General features: G+C 47.0%; 1 protein-coding gene and 1 long non-coding RNA gene across 18 annotated transcripts in view; both read left to right on the top strand.

Moving 5' to 3' along the window:
• The window catches only part of LOC120822056 (adhesion G protein-coupled receptor L3), a 189,397-nt gene that overhangs the window by 6,083 nt on the left and 164,248 nt on the right, over positions 1-19,066 (top strand). For 16 of the 17 annotated variants that reach the window (XM_078106255.1, XM_078106250.1, XM_078106247.1 and 13 more), the window contains exon 1: positions 1,765-2,442. The exons of the other annotated variant lie outside the window; for it this stretch is intronic. The gene's annotated coding sequence lies outside the window, so the exon portion shown is untranslated. Of the gene's footprint in view, positions 1-1,764; positions 2,443-19,066 lie in introns of those variants that run through there. 17 annotated transcript variants of the gene reach the window in all.
• Positions 11,801-17,228, top strand: LOC144410426 (uncharacterized). The gene is made up of 2 exons (XR_013468475.1): positions 11,801-11,947; positions 16,806-17,228. It is a non-coding gene; the product is annotated as an uncharacterized LOC144410426 (long non-coding RNA).

Here is a 19,066-nt window from a genome sequence, read left to right as displayed (position 1 = left end):
GCTGTTTTTGTAATGAAATAGTTTTTCTGTTTCTGATGACAATTTGAATCAGGATTTTTTGTGTCATAATGCGTGCGTTGTGTGGGTGTTAAATTTAATTTTGTGAAAACACTTCACCTCCAAAATTGAACCCATTCTAATTCTTGCAATTTGAAAGAGGCGTGTGAGTTTTTTTTTTTTTTTTAATTCCTGTAAGGATGCTTTCTTTGAAATGAAAGCTCATTGTCTGGCAGCAGTAATGTTATCTCTGTCTTGGGAATAGTTGGTTTAGAATAAGGATGAAGAAATCTCTTCCTGTATGAGGCAAGGAATAAATCCTCTGCAGATCCCCTTACTGTAGATGGTCGATTGTAGATGATAATAATAGAAAAATGTAATTTTATTGCTGCTAATCGGCACTTTTATACACATAAAACTGACGCCTTTTGATTTATTTATCACAGTAAGATATTCATCACTATCTAACTGTTGTCTGAAGTATTGAAATAGTAACAACATTTATTCTTCATTCATTCCTTTTCCATTTTCATTTCCATGTTTCTGGAATGCTTTTACACTTTAAAGGAGGACACTCAAATATTTTTCAGAGTGCTGTCACGAGGAGTGAGTTATTCAGAAGACAAAAGGGAGCCGACATCCAAATCAGAGCAGTATCTTACCAGCTCGATGGCATCTGCATCCCCGGTCACAGTGGTGATGCTCGTATGGAGCGGGTTTGTTTGTATTTCAAGATGGCAGCAGTCTATGAAGGTTTCTCTTTGAAGCTACGTGGTTTATGCAAGTGTCATGGCAGGCGGCTTTGGTCAGCGCTCTACCTGGAGAAATCCATTTGCATCGGGGGGTGCGTGGAAAGCAGTGCCAGGGGGAAGATAACACGGAAATCTCTTCAAACGCAGGCAGCCCGTTCTTTTCCATCGGGGCACTCAGAAGTTCAAGGTTTCTTTTCTGAGACAGGAAACGAGTGCAAAAATGTGCTTTGCCAGGTCGGTGTTCCCCTGGGCTCATTAGTGGATCACTGGGAGAGTGATTGGATGATTACTTGTTATTGTTGGATTTTGATGAGGATTATTAAAGTGATTAATTGGCTAGCGGATGATTGAGGGGTGGAATGCAGGCTGGCTCTAGCTGGAGATGTGCAGCTGCTGCAGTGATCAAAGGTCAACGTATTTCTTTGTGTTTTTGTTTCTTAAACGTAATTCTTTACCCACGCAGAGCAGCTGGAATTGTAGTTGAGGGAGAATAACAAGACTGCTCTTCGACCTTCGACTTGAATAATAGTCTTAGATAGCAAGAAAAGTGCCACAAACTCTTCCTTGAGGACATAATGTAAAACATAATACTTGCACGTACACAGCAAAAAAAAACAACACAATACCCAGAAAACACTTTTTTATAGGATTATAAACTTTTCACACCTGAAAACATTTCTGATAAAACACGTGTACTATTGCAGCCTTTTTTTCCCCAACCCCTAAAAACCGTGTTTGGCATCACGAACTCCACCTGTCCTCTTATTGAGCTGTTGATGGGCACTTCTCGTTTTCAAGAGGCATCGAATCTTTTGAGAGAGAGAAATGCATACATATGCATACTGCAATATATATATATATATATATATATATATATATATATATATATATATATATATATATAAAATATGTGGGTAGGGTTAGGCTCTGGTTTGCAGCATGTTATCCAGTGTTTGCTGCTAGGTGGAGCCCGAGTATACGGCGAGAGCGGCATCGCGAGTTCTCCCCCCCCCCCCCCCCCCCCCCCCCCTCTCACCTTTCACAGGCTCTCCGAACCCTCAGTCTCCACGCACAACTACCCGCAGCCAGTGCGCACAATTGGCTTGTCCGATTCTCACAGCCTGCGGGACCCAAACGACCTATAAGACTATTTTGATTTTTTTTGGGAGGGTCTTTTTCCTCCCATAATCCCCTTACCCCTTTCGCCCGCCATTCTCAAATTCTTTTGGGGTACTCTTTACGCGCGTGTTTGTGTGCGCGAGTGGCGACGGCTTGCTGGCGTTTCGCCTTTCAGCTCCACGGGACGTGATGTAGCCCCCCTCCCCCGTCCCCCTCCTCGCACAGAAAGGACGCAGCCTCGTGCCATAAAGGGATGTAAGGGACAGCGGCGTGGATACATCCCCAGGACGCGCACGGCGGACTCGAGCGAAGCGGCTGCACGAGGATATTGAACCGGAGCGACCGCAGGTCACTGTTTTGGATTCGTTTTGTTTTCTTGCTCATCGGACCCTCCCCAATCCCATCTCTCTCATCAAGTCCGTTCCCTGCCCGTGGTGCGTAAGGACGAGTACCCCCCCACAACCCCCCCCCCCCCGCGACTCAAAGACAGCTGAGGGAGAGAAATGCTCGCTTATACTTTGCCGGGAAGGACGTGAGCTCTCCTTGCGTCTCACCGGTGCTTTCTAAATGCGCGGTAAGTGTGACTTTCCGTACCCGAACGCGTGTCCGTGCGCACTTGTACCATCGTCGGCATTATGTGCAGATTCCGCCGCGGGCGTTAGTAATGCCCGGTAGTGCATCCCCCCGCTGCAGTGTTGATGTGCTCGGTAACGCCGGTGTTTGGCGTGCGCGGCGCTCTTAATTACTTTAACTGGGATATCGATGCCTTCAGGTGTGATCAGCGCGGATTTGAGGCGCAACGTATTGATAGCCGATATGAACATTTCAATTTCCCGTCGGACTAATTAATCCGCTCTGCTGGACTGCGGCATTAAGATCAAATGCATCCGGAGAATTGTTGGTTTGGTGAAAGGTCCTTTTTGTCTCATTCACATGGTGCTGAAAATGGCTTTGCGAAGAAGTTCCATTCTGAATGCGTACCTATGAATCAAGTTCGCGCATTGAAGAAGATTGTGAGGTCATGCTGGTGAATTGTTTACAGCCTCTGCTCTTTTGCACTTTACATTGAAAAGGCGCAGACCGCACTGAGACCGTCGCTCACTGTGAAGCAATTAGACTTAAAAAAAACATCAAGAAATGTGTCAATGCAGCTCTTTGTTTTCTGTTGTAGTTTGTTGTTCGGGAGGAGTGAGGCAGTGGTTTCCTACAGATGACTATCTGGAATAAGATGTGCCAGATATGTGAATGTATGTAGGATTAATATGTTATATATACGCACACGCTTTTTAAAAGTGTTACTATTGCTTTTTTGATACTGCACAGCACACCTATTTATTTAATGGACAATGTGATGGAAGTAACAGTGAGCAGATGCCTCCGCCGAGGAAGACTTGCTGGCCCCGCGTCTGGTAGAAGTGCGGCGTTGTGCCGCATGCTTTGATGCAGGAACAGAAAACTGTCTTTCAACATCAGAATCAAAGTGGACTCTAAGCCGATCACCTGGAGTCCGAGCAAAGTCTTTCATCTCCAAATAATGATTGTAAATTTGGTTCTATGTTTAAATTTTATCCGAAACAATGTGGTTAACTCGGAAAGGCCTTTTCTTGTCTAGGATTAGGCCTCTTGTGATTCAGATGTGTGACTAGTTTACTCTCTGTAATTTCCCTCCTATTTCACAATATCATTAACATTACTGCTGGTTGTATCCTGATTTTATTAATTACATTTATTATGTCCTGAACTGCAGCGCCATTTGTCATATCATCTGCATTGGTAGAAGTGTCCTCAAGCAGATCGAACACACACACACACACACACACACACACACACACACACTCCTCTACCAACAGTAAAATCTTCCTCCTCCACCTGGGAAACTCAAGGGGACATTTGATTATTATTTTTTTTTATCTCAACCTGCACACTTTTGTTTTCTGTGTGTCTCCATTTTGATTCAGTTAAATGCTGCTCCTCGTGGAATACTGTCTTGGTTACATTTAATATAACCGCGCATGAACTTAGCATCTGGCAGCACAGCTGATGGGACGGCACCGTATGAAAATAGAATAATTGTTCCCTTACTCAAATCTGTGGTTGTCCAATGTAAAGAGATGGCGTTCTGAATATGAGCCAGTGTGCTGATCATCGTTTGGATCGGTTATCGCTGGTAACGGGACGCATTATGATAGCAAGGTGCTATAAATATGAATGAAAACTGGCAGGTAACAGACTGATTTACTGTACATGACTGTTGCCAGTGTTTCAGCACTAAAACTAAACTATAACTAAAAATATATATATCTTTTTCATCCACATAAAAAAACACCTAACTATGAATTCATGGAGGCCTCATGATCTTTTTTTGCCTTTTTTCGTCATGAGCCATAATTTTAAGAGGACATGGGCTCTGGCAATTTCTTCATCAAGTAACATGTCACAGGCCTTTTAACTGGAGTGTTAATTTGAATAAGCGTTCTTCAAATAGCATTCAAGGCCGTACTCCGTCCCCCTCACACACTCGTGGATCCCTTTGTTTTGAAATGAACGAGTGTACCTATTCCGCTTTAAACTCATCACCTTAAACTTTAAAGATGCTGAATTTAGTGAGACCTCCCCTGGCCTATGACTCCAAAATACTAATCGACCCAGGTCTGAAAAGCGCCGGAGGAGAATTGCTGAGTGAATGAATACCTTTTTCATGCCAATCTAAATGCTTTGTCTGGAACGGTCTGGCATTTCACTATAGCTTGAATATAATGCTCAAGGTCATACGGCACATATCCTTTCAGCTATTCACATTTTCATCTCTTTTGGGATTTGAAACTGTATTGGTTGGGATTTGTTTTTCATATTTTCACGGACCCTAGCACTTATGAGGGGAAATATTCGATGGTATTTTTATTCATCAAAGTCAGAGAGTTGGTAGAGGTACGCCATCGCAAAGGCTTTAAATTCAAACCCTTTTTTGGCAGCTAGGAAATACACTTTGCTGGAATTGTAATCAATTTGCTACAATCAAAGTTGATGGCTTCACTTACTGTAATGTAACGTCCCTCCCTCTTCCATTTACTTCAATTGAAGCCAGTGCAATGACATGGATTTTCTTTAGAGCAGAAAGGATCATTTGATTAATTTATTGTTATCCAATAGAAAATGTTTTTTCGTTTGGGCCTAACACAGGCAGCAGCACCCATATGTTGAGTTACAAAATAAGGAGAACGCCACGAGTGAACGCTGCATCTCACAAAGTTGGTCTAACTTATGGATTCTGAAACGTGTTTTGCAGTTGAATTAATTTGTTCATACCCACTGCCGCATCCTAGGGGCCGTCAAACAAGGGAACATGACGCTCTCTATTTTCTGGCAGTTTTTTAAAATTAAGGATGCACCGATATTGTTATCAGGCACAAAACTGTGCGACTACTACTCGAAGCCCTACGCCAACACAACCGCACCCTATTTGGGACGTTAACCTCTTGTCACCTTTCAACTATAGATTTATGCACGAGGAGGTTAAATCCATCCGGGCAGTCCTCACAGTCGCCTCGGCAGACACTTTAGTCTCCACCGCATCAATCGCATTAGCCGTGAGGTTGTCGGCTGACTGTTGGGCCGGCACGAACTGCGTGCTTGGCGTAACATTTGCCAGAGAGGGAGGGCGGCCGTGTGTGTGAGACGGGTAAAGTCAGCGGTAATATTATATTATAGCTGATAACGCAGCGCTGCAGTGTGTGTGCACAGTTTATTAGCCGGTGGATATCTACTTTAACTCCCCAAGGCCGGTGAGGAAACCCATGGTAAATTATTGGGATTAGCACTGAAGTTCGGAAGGACTCCGGTTACATCTGCAGGGTAACCCTATCGACCAGAAGGCTCGGGGATTTAAAAACTTGTTCTTTACATATTTTATATATACATTTGATGTCTTTTTTTGACATACTGCTTCGTCTGGTGGCCAAAGATCTATGCCCCCCCCCCCACACACACACCCCTTCTGTACTGTATTAACATTCCTGTGAGCCAAATCTCACCCACTGCTACAGTGAGGCCCTTTGGTTTTTGTAAGGTCCAAAAGACCAGAGTTATCATGCTGTTAGGAGGGAGACAGGTTGGACCCATGGGGCCCTTTCTCTGGCAGGAATGTCACAAAAGGAGAAAGCTAAAAGCTGAAAATGAAAAAAGAAAACACATGGCTGAGGAAAGGTCCTCATGGTCCACGCCTCTCAACACTTTAGCTGTCCTGTCTCATAAAGAGCTTGGACTCAAAGGGTTTGACACAAGCTTTCACAACCCTGTGCAGGAAATGGAGGTTACAGTTTGGATGGAGACTTCAGCTGCTGCTTGATGGAAAGAACAGACAATTAGTGTGTGGATCCTCTGAAGCTCTGTGAAGAGTCCACCCCGATGTTTGGGAGCATTTCAAAGAAAACGGTACCCAAGAGTCAGTGTTCGAGGAGCAGATTTTGCTATACAACATGAAGTGTAACATGCTATTGAATATATCTGACAGTGGAAGGGTTGAAGTGTTTGCCATCAATGTTTTTTGTGTTTATTACAACCCTTCAAATAAGACTTTGAAGATCGACAAAACAAAGTACAATTCAACCTGGTATTTGTTATGCAATATATATACTAATGTCAAAAAAATCGTCGTAAACACTGTGTGACACAGCTACATCTATTTTGAGAAAAAGGAAAAAATCCCTTTTTGTTTTCCACCGGTTCACCTATAAATATCAACATGATTAAGGGGATTATCAAATTAATTCCAAGCAGTCTCTCTGTGGCAGGTTCACAAGTTCCGATGCGAGAGAGGGTGTGTGTCTGGTGCTTTGATGAGGATGTGTGCTTAGTCTAGTATGGAACTAGATTTGGGAAGTCTGCGACTTCTCCGATCCTGCAAATAACAATACATTTAAAATTAAAATTTGATTTAGATATTTGTGCATGAAGGTTTTTGTGGACTTTAAAACAAATAATTTTCTTACTCTCATTTTGGTACACATTTTGTACCACTGCGTATGAGGCGGAGATAACATACCAAGCTCATGCTCCGGGTGTCTACGTCACCATCACCATTGACAGTGTGCTTTTGCTATCTGCGAGGCCTCCACCCTAAATTTGACACGTAGTTAAATTGTCCCCGGGGGGTCAAAACACTTAGCAGGCGCGTTTCGACACCAAGTCTTCCTGCCGAGGGAACGTGAGCGGCGAGCATTAACTCGCTTGTTCAAATGCAGCTGTGCGTTTCATGTACGGGGATGGAAATGCTTTTTTTGTGTCGCCGCAATGATTCTGATGAGAATGTTTCTTGCGGAGGGCGGCTTCCGCAGTACGTCTGACCAGCGATAAGTACAGCGATCCAACCGGTTGGCCCTCACTTGATGGAAAAGATACAGCGCTTGTATACGACTGTTAACCGTAGCCCCAATGAGATTAAAGAAAAATGGCCCGAGAAAAATGAATGTCTGCGAGCGAAAAGGATACCTTCTCGGCCCGAGTGCAAATATGGACCCAAAAATGTCAACTTAGCATTTAAAGCAATCCGAGCCACTCTTACGACCCTGTTGGTGGTGTTAAAAGGTGCCCAAAAGCTATCAAACTGACAAAGCCGCACTGAGCCGCAGTACATCAACCTCTTTACTATGCCGTAAAGTCTGATGCATTTGTCTTTGCGCCTTTAACACTATGACGCAAAGTTTCTTTGGAACTAAATTGATTGCTTTCTGTTGTTCTGGATCTTTTTTTTTTTTTTTATTCGTCTTGAACTTTGGACCATTGAAGAGGATTCAAACAAAGATGCAATGCTTCTCCGAGACCGAAGCTCTAAAAGATGTTAATTTATGGCCTGTTCGGGAGGCAGGTTTGGGCTTGAATACATAATAAGTGAGTGCACCTGCAGCCGCATACAAATGAATGGAAATAACGGTCAGTATTTACGCCTCACTAAACCATTGGGACCTCCTGATCGGACCACTAATTGGTCAGCAAAGAGAAACGAAGCTTCCTTGTGTACGTGGTGCGGGATCTGTAAATATCAGATGAGATGAGCTTCGCATCCGCCGCCTTACGCCACATATACAATACCTTTACATTTACTACTTATAGTAAATCAGTACAAAAAAGAGACGATATATATGTCAAAACGATTTGCTGTATAACTTGGATTATACAAAGAACATTAGCGCCTCCGCATTGACGGATTAGAAGACAATCGACCCCTGGGCCCTGAAGCCCCCCAGCCTCAGCTGCATGGGACTAAGACCCGCCACACTGACAGACACAACGGCTACAAACAACAAATTGTGGAGTGTCATTGTGGTTGATTTGTCTCTCTATAGTGTTCTTGCCTCGTTGTTGTTGTTGCGTCAATTTGTAGTCATGTTGCATCTTTCTACTCCACCTCTCTCCCCTCCACCACCACCGTCACCCCGGGTAACCAAACAGCTGACTGAAAAACATCAAGTTTGATGGTGCCACTGTCTTGTTTGCAGTGTTTCTTCATTCTGCTATACTTTGAGCCTTCCGCTTCCACAGAAGAGCTTGTAATGGAACACGAAGCGTGAATGCCTTGCAGAAATGTTCAATATCCCGCTTAACACATTAGAATACTAGAATACTCCCATTCATAATACAATTTACAAAGGGGTAGATACATTTTTGTAGGTGGAAAAATGTATTTTTAAAAAATGATTTCTTGATTAAGAGAAGGCATATTTGGCCCGCAATAAACCTGGTTGAATCACAGTCTGATTCCACTTGTGACTTTCAAATGTATTGCAGCATTTCTGCATCTCCCTCTGTGCTCGTGACTTGTGAATTGATTTTCTTAACCGATAGCATAGGATTGGATTTAGGAGTGTGGGGGTGTGTTTGGATCCGGCACGGCCCACCGCCTCAGCCAGCGGGCTCCTCGAGAGGAGTCCGTTGTTTGTCCCCGTCTTTACGAGCATTCCCGAATCGGTGCGCTTTGTGCACCTACTACCGCGCTCTGGCTCAGGCTAGTGTGATAACGGCGGCGGTGTGTACCCACCCGCAAGTATACACTTCCCTGCCAGCCCTTTGTCACCTCTGGAATGAAGATGACTGAGTTGATGCACCGCCCCAGTGGAGCAAAACCGTTTAAATGACAACACATTTTTGTCTCACCTTGAACTTAATTGACTGCCTGAAAGCTGGCGTTTGAAAAGTGCGGACAGAAGGACTTCACTTGTTTGGAAACGCTCTGCTGTTGAAACATCCTGTTTTGTGTGCTTTTCGTACCGCTGTCGCACCTGCACGTGTCTCTGTTCCACATCCGGGTGGGTGTCTTTGCAAAGGCAGGTTCATGTGACACTTTATAATTCCTAATGGGCTTAATGTCCGTATGCATTAGAACGTACCGTTCCACAGGGAGAGGGGATATATTTGCTCTTCACTATTCGGGCGAATTAGGGTACGCAGATTGTTATTTAGTCACGTTTCTTGCAATTTGGCTTTGGAAATGTTTAAGCCCATGAGTTAGAAAAAAGCATTTGTTAAGCAGGCACCTGATGATACGTCTGCTGATGAGCCAGGTGTCCAGCGGTGTCCCTGTCAGTCGTGACAGCTGCAGGAGCCGGGTAGCAGTCACTCCGTCACTGGAAAAGACCAGCTACCCCCACTCAGCCATCGGCTCGTCGTGCATCGGCCCTTCCTGTGATGCTGAGCCGCCGCGGCACAATGGTGGTAACTGTGGGATTTCTTAGAGGGGAGCCACAAGACTGTAATCAGTCATTATGTCAGAAGCGAGCCCCCCGAGCCCCGCTCCAGCTCATTCAGCCAAATAATAAGCAGCAGATAACTGCACTGGCGTACAGGCAGGAGCAGGGCCCCTCCCCACATCCCCCGGCGAAGAGCTAGAAAGAGCGGGGGGGCCTTTTCCTCTCGTCTGCCGGCGCTGGGACGTCATTTTAGTAGTTTTCATACGGCACACTGAAGGTTTGGGCTGTTTGGAGACCCCCCTCGGGTTAATGGAAAACACACATTGAGGTGCTGACAGGGAGTCGCTATTTCTTTTCTCTAAAGATTTCTGGCAGAAATATGCTTTTGAGTTAAAAGCTGTGTCAAAAATATAAACTCTGATCAGGTAGCACCAGAACAGCAACAGCTGAACTGGCCGCTCAATATTGTTCCCAAAAAATATATATCTGAATGTGCTTTTTACAGCTCTTTTGGTACCACGGGAATGCTGACTGTGTGATATGGAATAATAACAAACGCCCCATGCCTCTCTTAAGCCCTATTCCCTTTCCCCAACACCCTCATGGATTTTTGTCATTCCATAACAAGGGTCACAGTCTCCCATTGTCTGGCAATAGAGTTCCTCGGCATGGTCATATTGACTGGTTCTGCTCGGGGACTTGTGCCATATAACAACCATACATCATTGGCAAGCCGGAATGACAGACAGTGGGAGTTGAGATGTCAGATCGTCCTCTCTGTGCAACTCGCATACACTCCCTTCCTGTGAAATGTATCCCCCTCCCTCCTTTCCGCACCGTATATCTGTGCTCGTAACATGATAGAAATATTCTTATGCTGCATTGTGCGGCAATAATTCTGCCTCCAGAATAATGTGCGGTAGAGATTTTTAAGCAGGTCATGAACGTACATAGTTATTTGTTTGCTGCCACAATTTAATTGGTTCACCACTGTATGCATGCAAAGATTGATCGCTAGATTAATCTCATCAAAATGTTAAGCTTTTATAATCTTCTCATAGAGCCCTTTTACTCTCTCATACATAATAAATGCAGCTAAAAGTCTGGCTGACGTAGGGAAATAGCTTTACACAGTAGCATGCTAGCTCCGCATGCAAAATCTGAATCTGCGGCATCCCACCAGACAATGAGCTCTCTAAGGTCATCTTAGGTCCACCCTTTATGGAGTTTCTGCCTATGATGATTAATAAGCTATGTATAGTTATTGCCTGGGAAGTCATCAGTGGAATGCTGCAGTTAAGCAGCCATCTGTAATCCAATTTCATTACACCTCTGCCTATATGGTTTCTCTTTCTTAAAGCATTGATCTGTCCCTTTCTGTTAATTCCGTGTGCCATGCTGTCTCTGCTAATGAACAGCCTCGTATTGATTGGAATGGACAACAACGATTGCTTTGTTTCTCCGTTTCTTATCACTTCGGTCTCTCCCAAAGAGGTGTCGAAATCATTAGAAAGACATTCCTCCTGCTTTTGGCGGCTCCGGACCAAATGTCCATTTAGCAGGGGTTCTTTTGTCACTCGTGAGTGCTGTGAGAGGTTGGCCTCCTGTAATCTTGTTTATGTTTTTGGTCAGTAGTAAGCCTCCCTAAGCCAGCTTTGCGTCAAACACAGCTGGAGAGGCCTTTCAAATTGCAGCAGAGCAGAAATAATTGGTCCAGTGGCTCGAATGCAGCAATGACACACAGGTAATGTGCTAATTTCTATCTCTCAGCTGGTGTTATCAATGCAGGAAACTTTGGGAAATAGTATGTAAAAATGATTTATACTCTTATTGCTTTGGTAAAAATGGGCAATAACTGGGACCAACAACTGGCATGAAAGAGGCTTTGATGGTTTCTGTGCCAGTTGCTGCTGTTGCACAGTCCTGGTGTTTGATGGGTGGTGGGCAGGCAATTAGGATAATGCAATGATTAAATATGACCCCCTGAAATACCAAAATCAGTATAAGCATCTGTCGCTGCAAAAAACATGCACATGCTCATCCAGTGAATTGCCAGAGTAGTTGTCAATCACTCCGACCTTCCACGCAAATCAGTGGTGGATATACCTGATGCTATAACTGTCCCAAGAGAAACATTTTCCCCTCAATCACGCCACATGACTTTGAGCCGGCCACCTCCAGCTGACAGAGAGATTTGGATTGGAAGGTCCGTTGAAGCCACTTTTTGTCAGGCAGGAAGGAGGAGGAAGGAGGAGGACTCGGACGCAGAGGGTTCAGCTGATATTGCTTTTTATTAATAACAAGAAAAAACTGAAAATCTCTCTTAACGAGGAAACAAAGGTCGCGATCAAAGTTCAAAAGGAAAAAACTCAAAATCTCTCTTAATGAGGAAAAAAGGTTGAGATCAAAATTCAAAAGGCAAAAACTCAAAATCTCTCTTAAACGAGGAAATGTAACAGGGATCAAAAGGACGTGACAAACGTTATCGGACTTGACTTGACTCGTGACGTGAGGGCTGGTGTGCAGGGCAAAACAACAAGACACACTGGCACAGGACAAGGGGCGACGCAGACTATAAGTACCCATGAGGGAGTTGTGGGAACAGGTGGACACAATCAGGAATCAGGGGAGACAATCAGACTGGTGACACATGAGGAAGGGCAAGGGACCTGAAACGAGAGGGAGTTAGTTTCCAAAATAAAACAGGAAGTCAAAAAACAACTGGAGACAGGACAAAAACGCAACTTGACATACAGGTGTGACATTACCCCCCCCTCAAGGCCGAATACCAGGCGGCCTTGGAATGTCCGGGTGTGCTCTATAAAAATCTCGAATGAGATCCGGGTCCACTATGAAGCTAGACGAGACCCATTGTCGTTCCTCTGGGCCGTAGCCCTCCCAGTCCACGAGGAACTGCCTGCCCCGTCCCCGCTTACGTACCGCCAGCAGTTTCCTCACCGTGTAGACCGGCCCCCCCTCGACCATTCGAGGGGGTGGGGGTGGCTTGGGGTTTGGCACCATTGCGCTCTCCTTCGCTGGTTTGATTTTGCTGACATGAAAAGTTGGGTGTACCCTCAGGGACCGGGGCAGACGGAGGCGCACAGCTGCTGGATTGATAATCCTCGAGATGGGGAACGGGCCGACAAAGCGAGGGGCCAGCTTTTGTGATTCGACCTGCAAGGGTAGGTCCTTGGCTGAGAGCCATACTCGCTGGCCGGGCTGGTACACTGGGGCCGGTCTCCTCCTGCGGTCCGCTGCTTTCTTCACTCTGTCCCCTTGTCTGATCAGCGTCTGGCGTGCCGCTGCCCAGATGCGGCGGCAGCGGCGGACCAAGGCCTGGGCGGAGGGCACAGACACCTCTGGTTCGGACTCGGAAAACACAGGGGGTTGGTAACCAAAAACGCAATGGAAGGGAGACATGCCAGTGGCGGAGGTGGGAAGGGAGTTATGGGCGTACTCTACCCACGTCAGGTGTTCGCTCCATGACGCAGGGCTCTGGGCCACCAGGCACCGGAGGCTGGTTTCCAGTTGTTGATTGAGGCGCTCCGTCTGTCCGTTGGCCTCGGGATGGTACCCCGATGTGAGGCTAGCTGTGGCTCCGATGAGCTTACAGAACTCCTGCCAGAACCGCGAGACAAACTGGGGCCCCCTATCGGACACAATGTCTCTGGGGAACCCGTGGATCCTAAACACGTTGTTCATCATGCAGATAGCGGTCTCTTTAGCGGTGGGCAGCTTGGGTAGGGCTAGGAAGTGTGCCATCTTTGAAAATCTATCCACCACGGTCAACACCGTGGTGTTCCCCTTGGAGGTCGGTAGCCCCGTGACAAAATCCATCGAGATCTCTGCCCACGGCCGGGACGGGATGGGCAGCGGCTGTAGCAAGCCTGCGCGGGCTCTGGAGGAGTTCTTGTTCCTGGCGCAGACGGAGCATGCCTCAACGTACTCCCTGACCTCCGGCTCCATGGACGGCCACCAGAACCTCTGCGTGATGGCGAACATGGTCCGACGTACGCCCGGATGGCAGGTGAGCAAAGACGAGTGAGCCCAGTGGATCACCTGTGGGCGCAGATTAATAGGGACAAACAGACGATTATCTGGGCACCCACGAGGTGGGGGGGTCTCACCGTTGGCCTGCTTCACCTTGGTCTCTATAGGCCAGGTAACCGCTCCAACCACACAGTGTAGTGGGAGGATGGGCTCAGGTTCCCTGGCCACGGGCTCCGGGCTGAAAAGACGGGATAAGGCGTCAGGCTTGGTATTTCTTGATCCCGGTCTGTAGGAAAGGGAAAAATCAAAACGGTTAAAAAACAAGGACCAGCGGGCTTGACGGGAATTCAAACGCTTGGCCTTCTTGATGTACTGCAGGTTCTTGTGGTCTGTCCAAACCAAAAAAGGGTGCTGTGCCCCCTCGAGCCAGTGCCGCCACTCCTCCAGCGCCGCCTTCACTGCCAGCAGCTCACGATCTCCCACGTCGTAGTTCCGCTCCGCTGCAGTCAGTCGTCGCGACAGGAAGGCACAAGGATGAAGCTTGTTGTCAGACTCTGCTCGCTGGGAGAGAATGGCCCCGATCCCATTATTGGAGGCGTCCACCTCCACCACAAACTGGCGAGCCGGATCAGGGAGCGTGAGGATGGGTGCTGTAGTGAAGCGCCGCTTAAGCTCCTGGAAGGCTGCGTCTGCCTCGGCGGACCAGTGAAACGCCACCTGCGGGGAGGTAAGAGCATGGAGCGGGGCTGCTGTCGCGCTGAAGCCTCTGATAAACCGCCTGTAAAAGTTAGCAAAACCGAGAAATTGCTGTACCTTCTTGCGGCTATCAGGAGTTGGCCACTCTACTACCGCGCTTACTTTAGCCGGATCCATCTGAACCCTCCCAGGGGCTACGATAAAGCCCAGGAAGGCGACAGTATCGGCATGAAATTCACTCTTTTCCGCCTTCACATATAACCCGTTGTCTAAGAGACGTTGCAGGACGAGTTCAACATGGTTCCTATGGGTGTTTAGGTCGGGGGAATAAATCAGAATGTCATCTAAATACACATACACAAACTGGTCTAAAAAGTCTCTTAACACATCGTTTATCATCGCTTGAAAAACTGCTGGGGCGTTTGTGAGACCAAAGGGCATGACCAGGTATTCATAATGTCCAGACGGCGTGTTGAATGCCGTTTTCCACTCATCCCCTTCCCTAATGCGAACCAGGTGATAGGCGTTGCGTAAGTCCAGTTTGGTAAAAATCTGCGCCTGTTGAAGCTGGTCGAATACTGAGGTCATGAGAGGTAGAGGGTATCTGTTCTTAACGGTTATGTCGTTAAGCGGGCTGTAGTCAATGCAGGGGCGAAGGGTTCCATCCTTCTTTCCCACAAAGAAAAAACCTGCCCCTGCTGGGGACGAGGAAGGTCGGATCAACCCCGCCCTCAGGGAGGATTCGATGTAGTCCTTCATGGCCTGCCTCTCGGGCCCGGAAACAGAGTAAAGACGGCCCTTCGGGATGGTGGAGCCGGGCAGAAGGTCAATGGCGCAGTCGAACGGGCGATGAGGTGGTAGAGCTGTGGCCTTGCTCTTACTAAAAACCTCAGCGAGGTGGTGGTAGCAGCTTGGAACTTGAGTCAGATTGGTGATCTCCGAGTCTGTGACAGGGTGAGTGACGACACGGTTTAGCGTGGGGTTCTTCCCTTGGGGGCATGATTCCCGACATTGGGTCCTACAACCCTCCCCCCATACCATAATGTCCCCGGTGCGCCAGTTTATGTGTGGGTTGTGATGAATTAACCATGGGAACCCGAGGATGAGATGGTGCAGAGGTGAGTGTATTAAATACAGCTGTATGCGCTCCCAGTGATTGGTGATGCGAAGCTCCACCGGTTCTGTAACATGGGTTATAGTGAACAATGCACTTCCATTAAGTGCGCTCGCTTTAACCGGTTTACTCAATGGGTCAACCCGAAGCCCCAGTCTTTGTGCTAACCCCCAGTCGATTAGGCTCTCATCTGCCCCTGAGTCAATCAATACCCCCAGCTCTAGGTTCTTATCCCGGTGCTTAATCCTCACTGTGGTCAATCGGCGTGGAGTAGGAGTTACTTCGGCGACTTGACTCACCGACTGGTTGGCCTTTACTGGACAGGCGGTGATGAGGTGGCCACGCTCGCCGCAGTAAAAGCATCTGCCCTCCTGGTAGCGTCGCTGTCGTTCCTCTTGAGAGAGCCGGGCCCTCCCCATCTGCATGGGCTCCTCCTCGCCTCCGGCACGGGTTCTTGAGAGTCGCTCAGGGGAGGTTTGACGCGATGCGGCGCCCCAGAGCGTCGGGGAAGAGCCAGGTGCAGCGGGTGTCCCTCTGGGCCCACGCTGCCGCCTCCGTTCCTGTAGGCGGTTGTCGGTGCGGATGGCGAGGGCGATGAGGGAATCGAGGTCCAGAGGCAGGTCCAATGGGACCAAGAGGTCCTGGATCTGGTCGGAGAGCCCTCTCAGAAAAACATCGTAGAGGGACGTGGTGTTCCACCCACTCTCCATCGCCAGGGTGCGAAAACGTATGGCGTATTCACAAACGGACTGTCCACCTTGCTTTATCTGACTGAGCTCACGAGCCCTTTCTCGGTCTGTTGCCACAGGGTCAAAAACAAGTCTGAGAGCGTCGGCAAACTTCTTTGGTGATGAGCAAACTGCCGAACTCCTAGCCCACTCAGCGGTGGCCCATGCCTTGGCCCTTCCCGTGAGATGGGACATCATGAAGGCAACCTTGGACCGTTCTGTGGGAAAGTGCATCGGAGAGTGCTCGAAGTGCATTTCACATTCAATGATGAAGGACCTACTTTGTCCGATGGTTCCGGAGTATCGTTCCGGAGGTGCCAGCCTCGTGCACGCATCTGCTGGTGTGGCTACGGGAGGGGGCTCAGACGGCGTGGGGGGTTGTTCGGGAGAAGCCGCGGGGTTCCTGGAGAGCAAGGTGAGAATTTGTTCTACCTGACTGTTTAGGAGTCCCACCTGCGTGGTCATGGCAGTCTTAAACCCCTCCTGGCTTTGAGCAAGTCCCCGAACCCCTCGATCGAGGTCAGCAACAAGGTCTTCATGCTGCGCCAGTCTTGATGCTTGAGCGCGCAGCGCCTCCGTCAGCTGGTCCTTCTCTGCCGAGTCCATTCTGGCCAGTGTGTACTGTCAGGCAGGAAGGAGGAGGACTCGGACGCAGAGGGTTCAGCTGATATTGCTTTTTATTAATAACAAGAAAAAACTGAAAATCTCTCTTAACGAGGAAACAAAGGTCGCGATCAAAGTTCAAAAGGAAAAAACTCAAAATCTCTCTTAATGAGGAAAAAAGGTTGAGATCAAAATTCAAAAGGCAAAAACTCAAAATCTCTCTTAAACGAGGAAATGTAACAGGGATCAAAAGGACGTGACAAACGTTATCGGACTTGACTTGACTCGTGACGTGAGGGCTGGTGTGCAGGGCAAAACAACAAGACACACTGGCACAGGACAAGGGGCGACGCAGACTATAAGTACCCATGAGGGAGTTGTGGGAACAGGTGGACACAATCAGGAATCAGGGGAGACAATCAGACTGGTGACACATGAGGAAGGGCAAGGGACCTGAAACGAGAGGGAGTTAGTTTCCAAAATAAAACAGGAAGTCAAAAAACAACTGGAGACAGGACAAAAACGCAACTTGACATACAGGTGTGACACTTTTAATTATACTGGCAATAAAGGATGAAAGTGAGCACAAATGAAGTGCTTTTTGTGCATTGATTCTTTTCTTTTTCTTCCTCGTTTTTCTTTGCATGTGTAGACGCACTGGAGAGAGAGACAATTGTAACTTTCTCTATCGCTGCACTGCAAGCGAATAAGCAAGGCTCCATACATGGCACTTTTTTCCCCCACTGCTTTCTTTTTAATACAATGAAAGCATGTACATCATCTAATTAGGAATTGTAAAGGAACCAAGGCAGGTCTGGAAAGAGGCCACACAAGCACTTTACATTGACGGAGGCTGCATGGTTTCTGTGAGCGGTTGTGACAATCTTTACCCACCATGGTGTGGATGTTTGTGACATGGATGACACGTTATGGCAAAGCTTTTGGATATATATCGATTATGGACTTAACCTTGATTGTCCTCAGGTCACGGTGGGGTTCCTGCCTGTCTCTGCCACTGCACATATACAAAGATTGGTTACTTATCAAACAGGTGACATTTGTCTGCTTGATTTCAGGTGACGCTTCCTCCTGTTTTCTTGAGAAGTTACCCTGACCGCACGCTTTGCACACTCACACCGGCAGATGCGACAATTCGTCATGCATAAGAAACCCCATTCCGGTGGCCATCTGTCTCCTTGTGTCTGTTACCATGTACTGTTGGTTTGTTTTGGTACCCATCACCAATATACAATTTTAATGGCATGCAAAATATGCTGAACCAACCTCATTTAAAATCTCAATACCGACCTATACATGACCCGAGTAACAGGAACCAGAAAATATACCGACTGTCATGATATATTGTTTCCATTTGTGAAAGCTTTTCCATTTGGTGCCCTGGTATACTGTTACCTCCGCTAAGTGGCTGAAATGACTTATTATGCCAAGTTAAAAAAGGAAATTTGACTCTTCTGACCTGATTTCTAGAAGGAAAAAAAAAAAAGCTTGGAGGTTAGAGAGACTACTGCTCCAACTGCTCTGGAAACTGTTTGTGTGGAGCTATTTTACCAAGTAAACTGACGGAAGACCAGTGTGTACTGATGACAACACGATTGAACAACGGCAACTAGTAAAAACATAATTTAAGAGTTGACTTAGGCCAGTGGTTCCCAAACTATTTCTGTCAGGGCCGCTTTGAGGATCCCCTACAAGAAAAAAAAATAGGGTCGTTCCATCTTTGTTTTTAATGAATTGCATCCTAATATATAAAAATGTATGTAAAAATAATTACATATCACTTTACTGTGAGGGGGTCGTGGTTTGAATACGTCATGTCGGTTTCGCTATTTTTTTGTTTTGGGTGGGTGATGACGCGACCCCCTCCTGTCAACCCACCAGTTTGAGAACCACTGGTTAAAGCTATTATAACGCTGTAGTTAATAAGATCATCCTCAATTGAAGGGGTTGAACTCCACCTCCCTCCATAGAGGGAACACCGCTTCCTGTAGTTCCACTGAACTGGCGTTGAGGTAGATCTTTTTATCTTTTACTCAGATGGACATTAATCCTCGGATGCTGGGATTAATTAGACAGCTGTGGCGCTGTGTCTGCTGTTGTTGTAGCATTTTCAAAGGTCCGGGTTTCCAATTGGGCGCCCGCTCCCCTTTCAGTTGTAGCCGAGACCGTAACCATTTTTGCTCACCGTTTTTAAACGTTTCTGTATTTTTCTTCCTTGCCTAATCAGTTTCCCGTTAACATGAAGTTTTTTGGGATAGTCGATTGTTGGAGGTGGGGTTTAGGGATGGGGGGGCGGTAGGGGAGCTTTCAGACTGGGTTTAGGTTGTCCACGTCGTATTCTCTTCTGCCGGCAATAGCACATATTGC

This window comes from Gasterosteus aculeatus, chromosome 7, assembly GCF_964276395.1.
Source record: "Gasterosteus aculeatus chromosome 7, fGasAcu3.hap1.1, whole genome shotgun sequence".
Classification (NCBI taxonomy): Eukaryota; Metazoa; Chordata; class Actinopteri; order Perciformes; family Gasterosteidae; genus Gasterosteus; species Gasterosteus aculeatus.
This window is presented reverse-complemented; position numbering and strand designations above follow the sequence as displayed.